A 19,598-nucleotide genomic window follows, 5' to 3' on the forward strand; every position below is an offset into this window, starting at 1 on the left:
TCCGTCGAGGCTCCCTACACCCCCGCTTCTTCTCTTGACCCTCGTGGTACCCATAGCCGCGTTTATACCGACCCTCCCATCCACCCCCCACTACTATCGATCCTACAGAGAAGGCACTGTGTTCCATTCGCTTTGGTCTACTTCAATCCAACCAAGAATTCTCGCTTCGTGTTATGCTCGTCGATCTTGACTGTTACTCTTGTTCCCGAGGCGTCCTATATAGATTCTTCTCCGATATGCAATCTTCGCAGTAAGTCACCGCATCTCGCTGCAGCCAGACGATGCTCTTCCTGTAGACGCTCCCTCCTGACAGGGCGTAGTACTCGATCGGGATCGATCGGATCATCTATGTCACGAGAGAGAATTGCAGTGACGGAGGTGTAATGCTTTAGGACGGTAAACGTAATTTCTGTACTTACCAAATGAATTCTCGGGACTTTTATTTTTTTTTTTTAATTTTTTTTTTTCATTGCTTCTTGACTTCCGTTTTTCTTGTCCATGTCGCTTTGCACTGTTCAAAGGATCGTCGAGTCATAATTCACGTCGTTCGGGTCTCGACGCTCATGAAAATTCCGAAATAGGGCAGGAAGACGACACGGAGTTTCGTGCCTTTATTTTCTTACCGCGTTTCTCAAAATTACTCACTGGACGACTCTCGAGTTTGTCTTCGGGATTACTTCGACTTTCGTTACATTCGTTTCTTGGTCAGGCCCATTGTCGTTGCTTCGAGGGAGAGTAGTACATCCTGCGAATGATTCTTAGCGACTCCGCTTTCTTGGCTACGATCACTCATCTTTAGTCGTAATGCCAATGTCCTACGAATACTTCGATGTAAGCAATGCATAACTTATATATCGAATATCCGTTGCACGATGATCGAATTTATTATTACCTCGAAAAGTCATTTCCACGGTGATCGATTATCCGTGAGCTAATTTCTCGGATATATCCCAGTATAAAATCCAGTATAGATATCCCAGAAATAACTTGGCTTTCCCAATCATGCAAATTGATACTCAATATGGCCAGCCTCGTGCAACATAAATTGTATGGCTTACAAAGATTACAGATAATACAATCATTTGTGCAATTCAAGTACTTCCTATGGGATTAATGGCTCATCAATAGCGTTTAATTGTTTACGCGACGTAATTACCTCTTATGGAATTAAATTTTGTAATAATTATACAAAAAGTACATTATAGGGGTATATTATTTTTTGTTTAAATCATAAATTTATCAATTTTTCTAGATACCGTCAAGGTCATCGTACGTAATATTTTATCAAAACGAAATAAAACTTTGCGAAACGTTGGCATTCAAAAATGACTATATGAAGAAAATGATATACACGTAAGATTTCTTCTGCCATATTAAACAGCACGAAGGGAACGTGAGCATGTTCACGTCAAGAACGTAACCTTGGCTGATCTTCCTCTTTATCTTTTCATGGGGTATAAGCTAACCAACCGTGTCAACCATTGTCCCGGAAAAGTAGGATCCTCTAATCATGAGGTTTCCATTCTTTGAATATTCCCTGAAAATCTCCGTCGTAAGTTACCCAAGTAATAGTTTCGCGATTTCAGCTTTTTTGCCAAACAAAAAAAAAATCACGCAATATTCAGATAGAAATGAGATTTTTTAAATTACATAATTAAATACGATCAACAGAGAGTAAGCAGAGGCATAATTTATTTTGAATTTATTAATAACAGTGAATCTGAAATTTTTTATAATTTAAAAAAAATTCCATTTTCCATTTAGTTATTTCAAGCTCGACCCTCGATTTCAGCAAACGACATGAAGGTTCGCTAATTCTAATACAACGTTAACGTGGAAATTTATATTTGCGCAGAAATGTTCGATCTGGCTTTCCCGGAGGTAAAATTTAAATGACGTCCAATGTCGATTCGCATGGCGAATGGAGCATGGACATAACGGGTAACAAACATCATTCATTTGCGACCGGGGAAATCCAGCGTTCCCATCGCGAGTCGTATTCAAACAAATCATCTTTTTTTTTCAGATTCCTCGCATCGCCCTTTCAAAATTTATTGCGTGGGTCCGACGTGCCACGTCTAGTTCCGTATAACAGGACGATGAAGTTATCTCAAGACAGCTCGATCGCATTGAATAAGACTACCGTACATCCGTAGACAGAAATCCATATATATTATTAAACCAAAAGCATTGTGCACAGTGCACGCACTGTACGAATAGAATAGTAATGCATATATAAGATACGCGAGTCGCATTGAACTTTTCAATATTCATAGAAAAGTTCCCGAAAGCTTTCACGTGATGCTGCAGGCTCCCACCGAGAGACACTGAACCGTCGCAAGAGTATCTTATACCTCCCCTCAAAATCTTTCACCTCCGGAGAATTTTGAAAAATCTCAAAATCAGGTCACCGATAAACAAAATCGTACCCCTCCGCAAGAAAGCTCAACGGGTTCAGCGCCAACTCGCAAGATTTCTATTACGCGTCCAGCGAAAGTAACATAGACGATAGTTACCATGGACCATCAGGAAGGGTGGCGAGGGTTACGGATAATATGTGGTCTGACGTATATCGAGATAAGAATACGAGAAAAAAAATTTGTTTGAAAAACCAAGTTTCTTCTTACAGCTATGTAGTCGCCAAGGTTCATCCAGCATTGCGGGTGAATTTAAGTGAAAGAAGGGTGAACTCCGGCGTCTTGTTTTTTAGCAAGTTGTTACGGCTAGTCAGCTTCACGGAAAATTGGACGGTCTCGTGAGGAATTTTCAACGTTATACCCCTCTTCCAGCCTTCCCTCCCGCCCACCACTCGCCCACCGGTATCCATCCTTTCCTCCCTTTCCTTCCCTCCGCCTTCCATTGGTTCGTCCGCGTCTCGTGCCTAGTCGCGAGCTCGAAAAAGTTATCGCGCTTCATAAATCTTCCCCGTGGGGCAGGCCGAGGGTAGGGGGTGCACCGAATGATGTTAAAGCGACGCCGACCGACTATCTCGCCAAGTTCTCGGGTCTCCAAAGCTGGCCTAACGGAAGTCGTCCGATGCAAATAACTTCCGGAACATAATAAAATTCCAGTTGCCATACTTCCCACGGGTTTCGGGAAATGCGAAACTTCATCGCGCGTTACCCGTGAGAGGATAATTTTTCCGATTATCCACCAACGCGCGAAGCTCGCGAATAAGAGGAGGATTCGGGCTGAGACGCGGAAATTGTGGATCTGCGAAATCTCGAGTGACAGCGTCTAACGTCGGGTTACCGCAAGAATCTCGTGACTTGTCAAGCCTGTTTTTGGTATACAGCGATTAAAATTGCAAGACGCGAGAATTTCGTACACCCTGTAAAATTGGCATACGAAAAATAATGTAGTTTAAAAAATATATAACGTACTGTATTCGTATCGTACAGCAATTCGTAACCTCGATAACCAATCCCTCAGGAAACGACTATCAGACTCACTAATACCGTAGGATATAAAAAATTCGTCAAATCGATTGTCCTGATTTATTCACAGGGACGGGGAGAGAGAGCAGGCGAGGAGGGTTATACGATAGTAATAAAATTCCCCAGTATGTCCGTGAACGGATACAGGCTCCTTCAAAGGTACCATTTCGCAAAGCTCATACGAGATAGATATGATGATTCTATTCAAGACGGTTGATACGTATTGGCATTCGCAGTGCCAATCGTGGACAAGAAAATAAATTGACGCTGAAAATCTGTCAATAAAATTGTCTTCGTAGGAATCGATCGGATGCTCGACAAAAAAAGATGATCGATGTTTATCAGCAATTATTTGGCACTCCTCGCATAATTAGTCTACCCGATTATTCATCCCTTGCCAAAATTTCGTTCTCGTTACAAGAATCTCGCTGTCAATCAGTGCCATCAATCTTTTTTGCTGCACCGACATTAACGGTCGCTATCCTGACTGGTTGGTGTAAATATCTGAGGGGTCCGAGGGGTGGTCGAGGGGTTGTGAATGAAAACAAAATGGAGGCTCAAAGGTGCTACGTCAACGGGTAAGAGCGTAGTGTATTTGTCGCGAGAATTTATCAAGTTTAAGTAATTAGGAACCGGGGGCCTAACAATGGACGTACGGCCCTGCCCGTTTAGAGCGCCAATTTACAAAAGAACTGACGAAGACGAAGCGATGCAATTAACGGGAAAAACTTTTCTGATATGCTATAGAGGGAAATAATTGTTAATTACGTAAGAGCCGAGGGATTGTTAAAGCAGTGCGGTGGTTTCACCAAGATTTTAAATCCTCGTAGCTCTCGCGACATTGGCCAGATCTTTCGCGTAATTTACTTGCAGTGTAATAATAGATCGAGCTTGAGCTTTGTGTCTTATACAGGGTCGTATTTATGAATCGATGCTATTGAAAATGTTGGTGAACTTTTGTCGCTGTTACATTCAATTGGACGCTTAATTGATCGTTCTATCTTAACCGCGTAGAAACAATGGGATCGCTTAACCAAATTGGTAAGACGATTGAAATAAAAAAAAATTGAAGAGTAATTTTGACGAAGAAAAAGTGAATGCATTTTCTACGGCTAATTTTATGAAGAAAGTAGGTAATCTTTTCGTACGATGGAAACGGGGATTTATGAGGTGCGTGGTGATAAGAGGAGCTACTTTAACGTGTAGCGTAAAAGATGGGATAGAGGGAGATAGAAAATTTCAAAGATACACAGTAAGGGGTAAAGGATAGCAAAGAAGAAAGGTCGACAAAGAAGCTAATTAAAGAAGATAGAAACAGCCCAAAAAGAATATGCATAAAAGATTATGCACGTTTCGTGAAAACGGGATATAGCAGATCGTCTTTAAGGAGACATACGAAAAGGAATATTATGGAAAACTGGGAAAGGACAGACAGAGGGTATTAACGCGTTTTTCACAAGGTGAGAGACGCAGAAGATTATGGAATAATAAAACCATACGTACCCAGAATAACCAGAACCTCATTAGCCATGGTATTATCTGATCGCGAATTTTAAAATGAAAAAAAAAAGAAAAAAAAGAGAAAATGACTATAGAAAAAAAAGAAAGAAAATCTCGCCAAAAAATCCTCGACCGTTGGGTATCATTAAATCAGTTCACCCCGACCTTCTTCATCTACCCTACGGGCTCCCCATAACATCCCGTTACCCATTTACCGACCTATGATCTTCCCTTCCTTCCTTCCTGGTTGCTCGACTGCCCGATGTTGGCTGGTTACTTGCTTCCCTTTATTCCTTTCTTTCGGCCGCTCCCGCCTCCCTTTATTCCCTTTCGAACCTCTCAGACCTCTTTGCTCTCTCTTGATCTATTAGCGAGCAGGAAGTAAACTTCCCTTCGTAATAGGACCGACTGATCAGACGTAACTCCACTATGCGCGCCGAAGAGAAACTTGTTCTGAAAGCTCATGAAAATTTTCACACCGGCGTATCCTCATCCTTGAAAAACTTCGTTATTTCCCACCACAGTGTATACGTGTAACTTAGCCTCTTACGTTTTGGTTAGAAAATGGGTCACGGGTGAAGAACAAGGAAAGCCTCTCCGATAGAACGAATGAATAACGATGAATTTGAAAAAAAAAAAGAAAATTAATAATAAAAACACGACCAACTCGTTATAATACTTTTGAAAACACATTTACCAACGGTTCAGCCAGTGACTGACTGACTCCCATGAAGATTTCTGTGAAGTATAACGATTTTCGCGCACGTGCTCATCCGCACTTGACCGAACTTAACGTACACTCCAGATTATACGCAAACTGTAAGAGCTGCTCGGAGCCTACGTGACATTGCAGTCTAATGAAAACAGTCATGAATAACTGTTGCGACATAACAAATATACACAGACTGTGTACACCGTGTCTCCAAAGTAGTCTAGCCTCTTCACGAATCCCCTTGCAACGCAGATACACATTCGCGATGGTATTTCGCGACAGAGAAAATTTCACGACTTCGCTATGGCGCACGTATAGAATTTTCTATATAGTTTCAGAATTTTTTTTTTTTTTCTAATTTAGTTCTTTATCTCGACCACCAGGTAATTTCGCGCTGGGTAATTTCTCAAGAGATTTACTGTCACTCTGGTACGAATGCATGTATACACATGGGTCGGTTAGTTTTCCACTAGCGAGATCAAAAGACCATTTGCTCCCTCGCCACGTCAATTCACATCAAGGATTTCTTACTTTTCGATGAGAATGCGTCGGAAACGCTGTTCCCGTGATTACGCATATTACACTGGTTGGATCGGCATCAATGTTACCGCCGACCACGTTCATCTGGCAGAACTCGATTAATTTATCCTCGACCAACGACAATCTGGTCGACTGTGAAAGACCGTAAAATCTTACGGTAACGTAACAGAGATAACTTGAACAGAAGTATCGACCACATTGAGTTACATAAATAAAGTTACACGCCAGCCATAAAGCTCGTAGGATCCTCCTGAATTTCAATTGAAAACCCCTTTGTAACGATTTTCACCCAAAATTGCACGCCTTGACAATCCCTGGAGCATCTACGGTCCTTATAACGATACGATATTATATATCCCGTATTCGAATACGGGAAATAGGGGGTGAAAAAGATATTAAAAAAAAAAAAAAAAAAAAAAAAAAAAAAAAAAAAAAAAAAAAAAAAAAAAAAAAAAAAAATGAAGAAACAGATAGGAAAAGCCCTATGTCCACGTAAAGAAAAATATGGGACAGTCAAACATTTTCGCGGTACAGTTAACTGAATAAGCGGAGGAATATCAAGGATTTCGGAAATCTTAGAAGCAGTTAACAGAGGGCTGAGTGACTAAAGAAAAAGTTTTTCGCTGCACTTCCGCCGGGAAAGGATAAGAGGGGAGGTCGTACGGACGAAGTGGAAGAGAAATCATGGAAAGACGAGAACACCTCGGGAACTCGTACAAGGGAAATAAAGTAAAGGCAGGAAATATCGGCGATGGCCCGGAAGCTTGGAGGACCCAGCAGCGAGTGCCTCATACACGTATCGAGTCGAAGGGATTGGACTAACAAACAAGAAGATCCTCGCGAGGAAGACAGGCGAAGGAAGTACTACTGCCGGAGTGTACTCGCGTCATCGTGTCAAATGAAATAAACGAATCGGTTGCTACTCGAATAAAGATGAAAGAGCGTGGCTGTTCGTACGATGAAATAAGAGACAGGACGGTAAAGGAAATCCGGGGAATGGCTGGCTGTTGACTGTTCCACCCAGTTAGCTGAACGTGGCAGGGATTTATTAGGTTCAATATCGAAAATGTCATTTCTTTCATAATAGCATTAGTGTGTGAAAACTCGGCAAGGAACCCGCTTGCATCGCGATACCAGTAGTGCTACACAGTGTAACCCATTGTGCTTATTATTTGACAATATTTTTATATATCTTTTTCAGTCTCTCTGCTTTAAGGACTCTATACTCTGTTGCACTTCATATTCGCACCTTACAAATACCTACGTCAAATCTCATTGGGTCTTCCATGTCTCGTAACAGCGCCTGGGACGTTTTCTTATGTTTTTTATTACCTGGACGATGTCGCGCGTCCTTTTTTTTTTTCTTTACTTGGATACTTACTGAAGCAGATGGATACTCTGTCTTTGGCATATCCCTTCGCGAATACTCGACGCTGTAACTGATATATCGGCGAGTTGATAACAGTGATCGATATCTTCGCGAGATTCGTGAGAAATTGCTTTTCAATTTGGTGATATTGGTTTTCCATTTGATATACAGCATACGCGATGTGCTATCGATAAAATTAATATTGCCGATAATAGCGCTGTCTTTTGAATATTAAATAATCATTTAGGTATTTCAAGTTATAGTCCTTTATTTAATATAACGGAGTGAATTTTGGATATCGATAGGTATTATCGATTAAATACGATTAAACGATATATTTATAAGACGTGTAATACTATGCATCTTTTATTTTACCTTAACATGGAATTTCGAGAGAATGCGCTGTTCATAAAAAGAGGAAATGCAAACAAGCAACGATGGTCCCTTAGAAGCTGAATTCATATAAAACACATGTAATGAGCAAAAATTATGAAACTGTGGCAACACTTGTTACTCTCGCGGGATATTATCCGCAGAGCCAACTGGACCAAAACCGCGGCTGCGGCTTTGCGTCCGCCTACAAAAGAATTTTCTTTAAAATGCGATTACACTGATTCGCCAAAGTGTTGCGCTCGTACAGAGATTTTGAAATCCGTACGTATAATTGGAGAACTGGCAAAAATTTTGTGGAAACAACGAAATAATACGAGTCGACAAAATTTACTTGAGGTAAGCATTTCGGAAAGTCAAAAATCTGTTTTATGTAAGATTCGAATAATTTTCAAAGTAATATTTCACATTTTTTTTCTCTCCTTAACGTGAAAATCGATAAAGCGCCGTAACGTTGGTCTTTGAGAAGATTTTCGAAAAGAGGGGGAAAAAAACGACGTGTTCCTCAGAATTTATTAATATGAAGAGATTCCCTTGGTACGTTACGACTTGTTTGTATAAAGGACTGCTAGGCACATACGCAGAAACGCAATATATTGTATTTACGCAATAATAACGAAGCTGCGTGCAAGAAAATATTTTCGACCTTGTACCCATTTCCACTTTTACGACAGTAGTTACCAACACGTGCGCCAATTTACGGGAACGGAGAGATAGGTTCCGTGGGGAAAAATAATAAATTTGTCTGGGATGGCAAACGCAGGCATCCCTTAAAGGGTGCTGGCGCGAGATCCCACCTTGAAAAATTCATGGGCTCTTGGCTAACTCTTTATTCTCTTCAAGCAAGTGTCGATATCACCTATAAAGAAACGATTTTGCTTCCCATCGCCTCTAAATCACCGTTAAACTAAAATGATCGATTAAATATTATTCCTAATGTAATTATTATACATCTATACTAAATATAATAGAAAAAAAGAGAAAGATCATGATTTTTAATTTAAAAAAAAAAGTATATATACGTGAACAATGAAAACAGCCAGATTTCTGTTTTTACCGATCAATTATTCCAATAAACTATATTACGCGCCACAAAGCACGATCGTCATTAATTACTTGATTGTCGAGCAATTACGATCGTCAATAAGTGCGAACCAATAAAGTTATCATAAATGACTTTAATTAATATATGTATGATAATTATGTCAAGTAACACGAAACTAATGTACGTTTTAGATTTCCTCCTGGACTTTATAATATATGCATAACGAATTATGAAAATCAATACTAATTATGGCTCCGAATATATTTAATATGATAATCTTATACTTCAGTTACACTGCAGCGATACCAGAGGAGAACCGTTTAATCAAAAACTCGTATAAACACTTTCCTAAGAAAATTACCAATTAGTATAAATTATGAGTGAATAGAGTGTCGAGTATCGCAATAGAAGCTCAGATTAATTTCATGTAAAATCATCAGCTTCGCGAAGATTAATGCATTGTGACAGATCGGATAAGACATTTTCTGGCTAAAGTTTTATGAAAACTCCAAAGAGGATTAGCGGTAATGCCATTAGTCCCGTGCCCCAGGAATCTCACCTACCATCTCATCTCGGTATTTCCTCTTCTTCCAGAACAACAATAAGGTGACTTAAAATTTACGTAAACATTCATGTAAAACAAATCTCATTAAAGACCTAAGTGTTCAAGTCGATTACAATTAAGAAAAAAAAAAATCCTTCAATTTAAATAACCGCAAGTAGTAATAACCCGCCTATTAAAAGAATCAAGTGTTATCATAGTTGCATTGGCAAATATGAAGAATAGAAGATTTTTCAAGAATCCTCGTAAATTTAATGTAAATTCCGTATAAATCTAAGAAAAATCTCGATTACCGTGGCTGGATCATTTTTATTCTTGGATAACGTCTAAGAGGTAAAAAAAAAATTACAGAAACGTCCTGATACGAACGACCGTACCGAGTAACGTTACGAACGTTGCGGTGAAATCGTGCCGGAGAACTCAAATCTATTTTTAAGCGGCGAAAGAATTAGCGCAGCCAAGAAGAGATAACATTTGCGTGAAATTAAGATAATTCCGCACGAGCGAGGGTCGTGTAGGTGGTGGGTTTAGTAATTCCTGGGAAATTTCTCGAACTTTCCTTTTACTCACCAGCAGAACCGCGAAGCGCAACTCCTCCTCCGAGAGAGTTCCGTAATTCCACTATGTCCGAGTTATCGATCATTTAATTGAAATATATTCGCTTTAATTTTACCTCCAGCACCTTGTAACATGAAGGATTGAATTTCCAATGAGATCAACGATTACAATAAAAATCAGTACAGCAGTCTCTCGAAGCTTACTTAACGCGAATATATGTAAGCTAAGCAAAATATCAATCATGTACTTTGAAAATCCATGGCATTTCTCCCTCTCTCGTACCCCTTACAAATGATAAAGCTCAAGTGAATCTACCCCTGTTCTGGCGTAAGCTAGGAGAAACCGTGAGAGACTCAACCATAACTACAGAATGCTTATAAGAATACAATAACACGAACAATAAGATTATAAAACATTTTTTGCCTCCAGAGAAATCTGTAATTACAGCCATTTTAATTACGAGGATTAATCGCAAGCGAAACATAAAAAGGGAAGTAGAAGTCGATTCCACACGAATAACAGTCAACTAGATACTCTGAATTATTCGTTAAAAGGAATACCGTTAAGATGTCATCACCAAATTCAAACAGTCATTAATTAGACTCACCCCGTCGGATCTGCTTTGCCGAATCGACGTAGTCTTCTCGTGTCGTTTAATATTGCTAAGGTAACAGTCCTTGGCGTAAATAAGAAGATAATAAAAAGATAACCACAACGAAGGGATCGTCGCACTCAATGATGTTTTTGCCCACGTAACAGTTTCACAGTAAGGCCAAATGGCGTTTATCCCTGTCAAGCACATATTGTAACGTCGCCGTAGTGGATTTTCACAGCGCGAATGAAAAAAAAAGGATCAAGAGAAGCACTGAAACAAACGGTAAATAAAAACAGAGATAAATGGAGCAGAGAAAACACGAAGACTGTAGTAGCAGCTGTCGTTACGATCTTTCGTACGATAAATCGATGTTATACGTCGCGAGTGACTCGTAGTACAAAAGTCTGCCGCACGGAGCGCTACTGTACGAATTTTCTCGAGAACTCGCTTGGTGACCGAGTTGCTGCAACAGAAACCTAGAAGGACTAGGTAATTCCTAGGGAATATACATATTTGGCAACCGGCCCATTCTTTTGTGCAAAACTGCTATCTTTCCTAACTTGTACTCCCGGGTGTTGTGCGGCACAGAGAACAAACGGCAAGGATGCTTAAAGATTGCAGGAATGTAGCGGCTTTATTTGGCGAAGCGCTTCTATATATACGAAATGCTATCTTTTGGTATGCTGCGCTACGAAATTCGTATTCTCAAAGTGCGTAGAAAAATTCTACCTGTGATATATGAATTTATATACATAATATTATCGGCAAAGATTGGCGCGAGTTACTGAAAATTTGGCGGGACATTCAAACTCCGTTAATTCGTATATTCACGTCAAATTGTGCAATGCAACATACAAGTGATCGACGACAAATTCTGCCATGAGAATTAACGTAAAAGCAAATGGACAGAACCATTTTCAGGTGCTTGCGATAGTCCTGAATAACCATTTATGGTATCTAGTTATAGTAAATACTCACGAAGAATATGTAACAATGCAACTCTTTTCCCATTGTATGCCTAAAAAAAATACTTGTGGAAGTTAGAAGTTTTCGCGAAAAAAAAAAGAAAAAAAAAGATAAAGAAACCCTGGAAGAAGTTCACTCCTTATCGAAAAAGGAAAACTCTGAGGTTTCCACGGTGGCGGCTACGAAAGAGTTTTCAAGGGAGGAAAACGTTTCGGCCGTACGGCGCGTACTGCGGAAACTACTGAAAATTGGAAATTTTGTTCCGATGGTTGAAAATAGTAGGGGGAAAACCTTCATTTCCGGGAAAAGCTTTTGGAAATCGACGAGCCTTCAGCAGTCTCGAGGACTTGGCTGATCGTTAAAGTTTCTTGCTGTTTTTCAACCTCAAAACAAGGCACGCAACATGGATGCAAGCGGCAACAGTTTTTAATAAAAAAAAAAAGCAAATCCGAACCTACCCTTACGCCAAGGACTGCTTTACCGTGTTATCCGTGATATATGTCGAGAAACCTTCGAAAATTATGCAAAGCATCTCAACTTATTACAACCTTCATTTTTGTAGGCCTCTTTCGACGAGCACAGTGGAACGAGAGAACAAGAGATCCAGGAGGAAAGGAAAAACTCGTAACTCTAGGTATCTTAAAATTCCTTATATTACTCGTGAAAACTGAAACGAGCTTTAGATAGGATTACCGAATTTACTCGATCGAGTAAATAACAGCCATTCAAAGAGAAAAGACACACGTAAAATATACGTAAAATATACACAGGTAAAATAATACGGAGAGCTACAAAGTAGTTAAATAGAATTTTGAAAACTGCCTAAACGTATGTAATATTACATATCTTATTTCCATGTGAACAACACTAGAGTGGTTAAATCGTAATTATACAACGCGGAATTAATTACAATGAAGATCTTTCCACGAGATTCCACGGGCGTGTTAAGAGAGACGAAAGCGCGAATACATAAATGTTGTTGAACAGTTGAAGACACAAGAGCCAGTTAATCAGACAAGCTCTCTGATTAACTCACGCATCTCACAGCTTGTAAAGTACAATTAAAATCGCCGAGAAATCTCGTGTCTCTTTCGCGAAATATTAATCGCCGCCGTTCTGGGAACGAGGCTGTTTCAACGATTTACAATTTAATGGTCCGTCTGCGTATTACGGATTTATCCATTTGGGAGCCTAAATGCCCCAGAAAGGGATGGGAACGCCATTCGAAATGATAAAAGTGACATTCGCTATTAGACACGCCTCATGCATTCCCGAATCCCATTTCTGGTGAAGAATAATGCATTTTTCAGCATCGGAGAGCAAAAAGAAGAAAAAAAAAAAAGAAAATTGAAATCGTTTAATAGGTCACGGACGCTCTGAAATGCGCCATAGTAATAAACTCCATTATCGCTCTTTCCCATGCACTTTCTGACAGCGTACGTATGAAAGTATTAACGGACGAGAAAGCCCCAAAGAGAAGGAACGAGAGGGGAAAGGGACTGGACGAGGTGGCAGCCAATGCGACTATAAAAAGTAGACAAATTTAATTAACATAGAAGCTTTTTCGTTCGCCGTGCCGAAGATCCACCATTTATTATTCTTCGTTCGCTTCGTTCTGGCTTTTTACTCCCAGTCCATACCACCTCATGGTTCCACGTCGCTCCATCTCATTCCACCTAACACCATTTTAGAACACGTCGTCGCCGCGTCTCGCTGCGTGATTCGGGCCTTTCACAAAAGTCCATCTAAAAATAAGTCAGCCTGCTTACTAATGCATCTGGACCTATGCGCGTCCCCGTCGACGCTACCCTTTCGCCGCGACGTTTCGCGTCTTCCAGAAGCGACGTAATACCAGTAAAATTGAGAACGAGCCTTTACGCGATTTACGAGGAGTTCACACCGCGCCGTAACTCAGGTCGAGCGTGTGCCTCGAATTGAAATTCCGTAGCGAGGTAAAACATTAGAATAGCTATATATCGAATAAGATTTTCCAAGCTTTCGCTGCTTAACGTAGAGCTTACGTCAAACATGGCCTTTTATTGCGTGGATAGAAACGGAAGTCGTAAAAATCCAGCAAGGAACTTTCATATTCCTGCGTCGATATATCATCCTATAGGAGCGAGGAAAACACTCGGCTTTTTTTTTATGTTTCGAAATATTATGCTCATACGGCATATCGATTTTGGTTTATTGTCATTATGAAAAATCTATATACCACAAAATCAATCTCTAATTTTTAACCCAGTATTCATTAAAATTCAAGGAAAAAGTGATTCCTCGTTTCACCCTTCGTAGCCGAGAAAGTCATTAGTCATCTAAAAAGACATTATTCTCTGCGCCAATTCGATTCCAAAAGAATACCCATCGTTTGGTAATAAATGACTCTATGGAATTTCGTGTGCTATGCAGATACGTCCATGAATTTTTGGAGGGGTAGCAAATCGCATCAACGAAAATCAACTGACATTGTCACAATAATTGGGTGGTTCTTTAAGGCACGTACATTGCCCGTCGTTCATGCCTCTTTCACGGTTTCAATATTCATTTTCGTATCTATGTGCACCGACTTCTTTCGATGATCGACGTATACGTAACACGCTCTGAAATTAGTAAATTCGCATAAACGAGAAACAAAATATTAAAACTGCCTGAAAGATATGAATGACTTGCAGGGTACATTGCAAAATATTTAGTATTTTTTTTTTTTTTTTTTTTTAACAAACGCCTCGCATTTCTTGACGACACGTCCTCGGGTACCGCGAAACGTAATTGAGCAACTAAAAAAGAAAGAAATTCAGGAATCTTGGAATGGCAATCCGATTGGCACGGTAGATAGTAGACGGGCATTTCTCGCGGAATATTTAAATGATTTTACAGAGAGCGGCAAGGGAGGCTGCGCATCTCATCTCCGAACTTTTCCAAAGTAATTCCGACTTCTTTGACGAAACTTTCAGCGGACTCGAATTCACAGCCGAGGTAAAAGTTCTGTTATGTCTCCCACATTTTGTCGCTCGGTGCGCTTCCTGAAAATTCGATCAACGAACCGAAATTTCGTTCGTTACGCAATCACTATGCCACAGCATAGAACCGCCATCGTTGCCAGATAGAAAATCGTGTCTTATGGTTATTTCGAGCCTGAATACCAACAGCCAACGCTCGCGATGTATTTAAGCTATACCCTGTGACAAATTTAGATCAGTACGTCGCGAAGCATCGAATCAACGTTCTTCACGCGGTACACTGAATGCATTCGGAATAAATCATACTGTATACTAATTGTCGTGCGTGGATGAAAAAAATGTCAATGTGCTAATCAGTGACTGCAAAGTACTGTTTTTCGGGTGTCATCGTGCCAGTGAAATTACAATGGGGAACTCGCTACCATAGTTGCAGGTAATTAAACAGAAAAATACAAAGTGCTTAGTGACAATTAATGTATAGTCCATGTGAGTTAATTTTACTTACAATCTCCCTATGTTCCATAGGCGTGAGGTCTGACTCGAAATTATAAAAATTATACGTTATGATAATATATGTGAGTTTTTAGTAAAAAAAAAAAAAAATAGCCTTTCCAAGAAAGTAAATTACTATATTTGCAATATTGATAACACTGAACGAAAATTTTTTTACTTTCGTTTTTCCAACATCCTATTTACGTATTCGACACGTTAAAAAGTTACTATGTGATGTGTCGGGATAGGAAGAAAAAAAACCGACGCATACCTGATCTCACGCGTAACCAAAGATGAATCGTTGACCCGACCGACAGTGAAAATCACAGCCATGTGAAAAATTGCAAAGTCGTGAATTCGCCGTATCTGCCATTCCTAATTCCCATGTCCAAGCTATTAATTTAATCATCTATTAATTATCCGAAAGAAATCGTCGATTATTCCTATGCAATTTATTCTTCCGTTAAGCCAGGCATTTTCCCACGGTATTCCCTAGATCACTTCATAATGGTTCCCTCCTGCATTAATTTCACTGTAGCACCATTGTCCACGACAGTGGCCAGGCAATCAATCCTCAGTCCTCAATCGAGAGCAGTCTGAGTGAAGAATGAAATAAAAAAAAAAAGAGAAGAAAGTAGGGATCGACATTCAGAATACGTGAAACGCGAAATTATAAATCTGTTCGGAGAATTCCCCCAGTATATTTCCCCAGTGCAAAGAAAGGGAAAAAAAAACAGTGTAACAATCAGTCAAATTGTTGGAGTGGCTGGCAAGCGTTCGTTAAAATGATGAAAATGGCCAAATGAAAGTTGACCGAAATTTGTTGAGGTTTCCCGAGGGAAGTGCGACATTCGTACGTTACGATCCGCGCGCCAATTGCGGCGTAGGAGTGAACTAAAATGAATGAGAAATCGTGGATACGAATTTATATTTGATCTAACCTCCTGTTTGGTGTTTGCGAATGTTCGACGAGCTCTGAGCATATGTAGAAATATGTATAGTAGCGAGAGAATCATATCCACCGTAACTTTGCTATAGTCTGCAATACTTCCCGTCTAAAATTATACTCGCAGTTCCTTCAAAGAGGAAACAGCTTCTATAGGGGAAGTGAGAATTTTGGCACAGAGCAAAGCGACTGGAGTGACACGTATACTTGAATGCCATGATGCAAATATTCCAATACGTCATTCAAAGATATGCAGCGCTTTGACATCCAACCATTATTTCTGTTTCCACATGTGTATACTATATGCGTATGTAGAGAGAAAAAAAGTACGTTTAGGATTTCGTTATCTGGTCTAGTACTGTAGTAGAGTTTTTTTATCATTAAAATTACTAATAGGTTAAATACATTTAACTTTTCCACTGATCATAATGAAAATCCAGAAAATAATTGTTAACGGCATACAAAATTTTTAAATGATTTTTAATCTTTTTAAATTTTCTAATCCGGATTTTCAAAAAAGAAATCGATAAATATGCGTGATACAAGCGAACGATATCCGGATTATGGAAACTTGGCGGATTTCCATTGGACTGTAAAAGCACTGCAATTATGTTTGCGCGTTACCGTATTTCAGTACTTTCCAACGTAAGTGGCTGACATTAACATAAAATGTTTAACGTTTTCTGATATTAGAGGGAAAAATATGTATTCGCGATATTGTCATTTTGCAGCCACGTGTTCCGTTATGCGTATCACTATAGTAGGATAGGTACTCAGATGTTACAGTCGGTGCATTTTTTCCTTTTCTCTTTTTTCTTCAGACGCTTCCTATTCCGTCAATAATGAAACGACAAAACAACACTGAGCTACTTCACGTGTAGACCATTCTACGCGATGGGAATAGTTTATTCGAAGATTGGAGTATATACCGTGTGCAGAATAACTCCCTCGAAAGCCATAACGTACTGCAATGGCTTTTAGATCGCTTCGAAACGATATCAAGATTAATCCACCTCGTGAAAGCCCTTAGCTAAAAAACAAATTCTAAAGAAGAATAAATTCAAGAAATAGTGATCAAATTTTTTTTTCAAATTCGATATTTTTATATTCCAGCCTCCTGATATATTCCAGTTACACCAAGTGTATCCGTTGAAATATGACATTCGCTTTGGCATGATTTCGAAATTTTTGTAAAAAAAAAAAAAACAAAAAAAATCCAAGCAAGTAGCAAAAAGAATCACGACCGACGCGCAGCATCACTGATTGTAAACTAAATTAGAAAAACCCGCAACGTGGAACCGAGAATAAAATTTTCAATTGAACTTTTAATTAAATAAATCTACAAGAATGTCGCCCCGTATGCGTACGTATACGTACGTTATCGCGACACCGCGCAAACTCTATTTCCACAGCCCTAGTAGTCGTAATGAAGTTTGACACAGATTTTCAACGAGCCAGTCAAGAGGCGTTTCTGTATCCGATAAAAATCGTGACGGCCGTCGCCTATCAGGCTTCCGTCATCTTGACCTTCTTTTCGAACGCTCTCACAGGTACGTTTCGTATATTGAACGTATATGGACAATAGTCCAAGTGTGGGGATCGACGTTAGTTAAAACAAGGACAGCAGCGTAACCACGTATATGAAACCAATAACGAGGGAGCTTCGAATTTATGTCTTTCATTATACGTTCAACAGCCATACAGAGAATGGTCCATTCGATTCTCTCAAATACGAATTCTATTGATCCCGCTGTCGTTTACTTTTATTTCGTTATCACTGTTACAAATCGATATTGTTATTTCTCACAACAACGAATTTCGTTCTTTCTATTATCAGGAAGAAAATAGCAAAAATTCGAGCAACTCCGATGCTCCGTGTAGGAACACGACGAAACTTCATTAATTTCATTACTTTGAATAACACGAAAGATTACGTCGTCCTAATGAAATTCTCGTAACGATGAAACTTTGATTTATTCCTTCATCATTTTAAGATTGCTCGTCTTTACTGTTATCTCGGTTCTCGGATGACACTTTTAATCCAGAGTGGTGATGTAAATGCGACGAGCCTTAAAGTTTCACCGTTCGACGATAAAACAAGTAAACGACAGCGGGTAGGAAAATCTCGTAGACGACGTGGTTAAGTGTTTCTAGCATAACAGGATGAGTTTTCTTATCGGGGGCAAATGCCCAGTCTACGATGCAAAACGTAGAAACGGTTTTAATGAGAAAACAGGAAAATGGCGATGAATTAATTAGCTGGCAGAGAGTCGTTTTACGGATTTGTTTATCAATGAATCCATTGTTATTGTAGGTGCTTTAAGTAGACCAGGTATGCATGTTTGTATAACACGATAAGGATTCAGAGTACTTCAACAGAATCCAAAAAGAACGTCATTCATTATAATAAATTTAAACTTTCATTACCTCACTGTACAATAACCAGAATCAACGTCCACGATCATATATAGATTTTCAAAAATCCCGCTCTCCGGCAACATCCTTCTCACCGGTAAATATCAAAATCCCGACTGATTTCCTATTATCAGTCTAAAATTCAATCACGGTAATAACTATCGAACATCACGTCACGTAATACCATAAATCACACAGGTCCGAAGCATTCAAAGTTTTTAATTATCATAATCAATGTTAATTAATCACTATCAATGAAATTAATGAAGGATGCAATTTTGTGTATATGAGAAAACTGCATTTAATAATTATTCAATGTATAATCAAACATATAAATTCATAGGGTAAAATTTCTCGAGTTAAGTATGTTCTAGGTTGACAGAGTGACAGAGGGGTAGAAAAGGGAATAAGGGAACACTTCGAATCCAGAAGACGATTTACGCGATCGCACGTAGAATTTCTCTCGGAGCAAGCAACGTGTTTCAGTGATAACGAAAAGCGGGTAAGTTTTATGTAAACCAAAGTGGAATATCGGGGACGCTATCTGAAAAGTTGCCGTCGGCAGGCGCGGCGGGAGTCACGTGTGAGAAAGCTCAATGAAGAATCTTCAGGCTCGACGCGAGTTTCAGGCGGATGGTGACGAAGAGAACGAGTAGATAGTGACTGACGGGGCTAAACGTAGGGGTAGATGGGAAACGATGCACACGTGTACGTGAGAACGTGACTGCATCAGTCGGGGGGGGGTTGGAAAGGAGGGTTAGGTAATGCCAGGCGGGAACGAGTACAGGGTTGCAGGGGGTGTAAGAAGGGGGGTAGCGAGAGTGAGAGAGGGGGGTAGGTCGCGCATCGTTGTCGTCATTTATGCGGAACTGCTTATCTCGTACCGAATGGGGCTTCGGCTGTAATTACTAGAAAATTGATTAGATTGATCTGCGTGACCTCGTGACCTCTTGAAGAAGAAAAAAAAGGTTGGGGTCACGCATGATACCAGCTGATGTCTTTCTTGGCCCTATATGGATATTTGATGGATATCTTGGCTGTATAAGGGATGCTGGTACCATCCCCTAGTATGGTATCAAAGCCTGGAATAAGTAACCGACCCCCCCCCCCT

At 39.7% G+C, this 19,598-nt stretch overlaps 2 protein-coding genes across 9 annotated transcripts in view; one reads left to right on the top strand and one right to left on the bottom strand.

Annotated features, from left to right (window-relative positions):
• The window catches only part of LOC107269920 (glutamate receptor ionotropic, kainate 2), a 154,331-nt gene extending 143,246 nt beyond the window's left edge, over positions 1–11,085 (bottom strand). For both annotated transcript variants that reach the window (XM_025087314.1, XM_025087316.1), the window contains exon 1: positions 10,721–11,085. The gene's annotated coding sequence lies outside the window, so the exon portion shown is untranslated. The remainder of the gene's footprint in view (positions 1–10,720) is intronic.
• Positions 11,086–14,868: 3,783 nt separating this feature from the next.
• The window catches only part of LOC107269933 (glutamate receptor ionotropic, kainate 2), a 29,284-nt gene continuing 24,554 nt past the window's right edge, over positions 14,869–19,598 (top strand). For 4 of the 7 annotated variants that reach the window (XM_015744388.2, XM_015744385.2, XM_025087322.1 and 1 more), the window contains exon 1: positions 14,869–15,067. The gene's annotated coding sequence lies outside the window, so the exon portion shown is untranslated. Of the gene's footprint in view, positions 15,068–18,846; positions 18,990–19,598 lie in introns of all 7 variants that reach the window. The other 3 variants (XM_015744386.2, XM_015744384.2, XM_015744387.2) reach the window with 3 other exon arrangements.

The sequence above is a fragment of the Cephus cinctus genome, unplaced genomic scaffold (genome assembly GCF_000341935.2).
Source record: "Cephus cinctus unplaced genomic scaffold, Ccin1 Ccin1_scaffold0690, whole genome shotgun sequence".
Lineage (NCBI taxonomy): Eukaryota > Metazoa > Arthropoda > Insecta > Hymenoptera > Cephidae > Cephus > Cephus cinctus.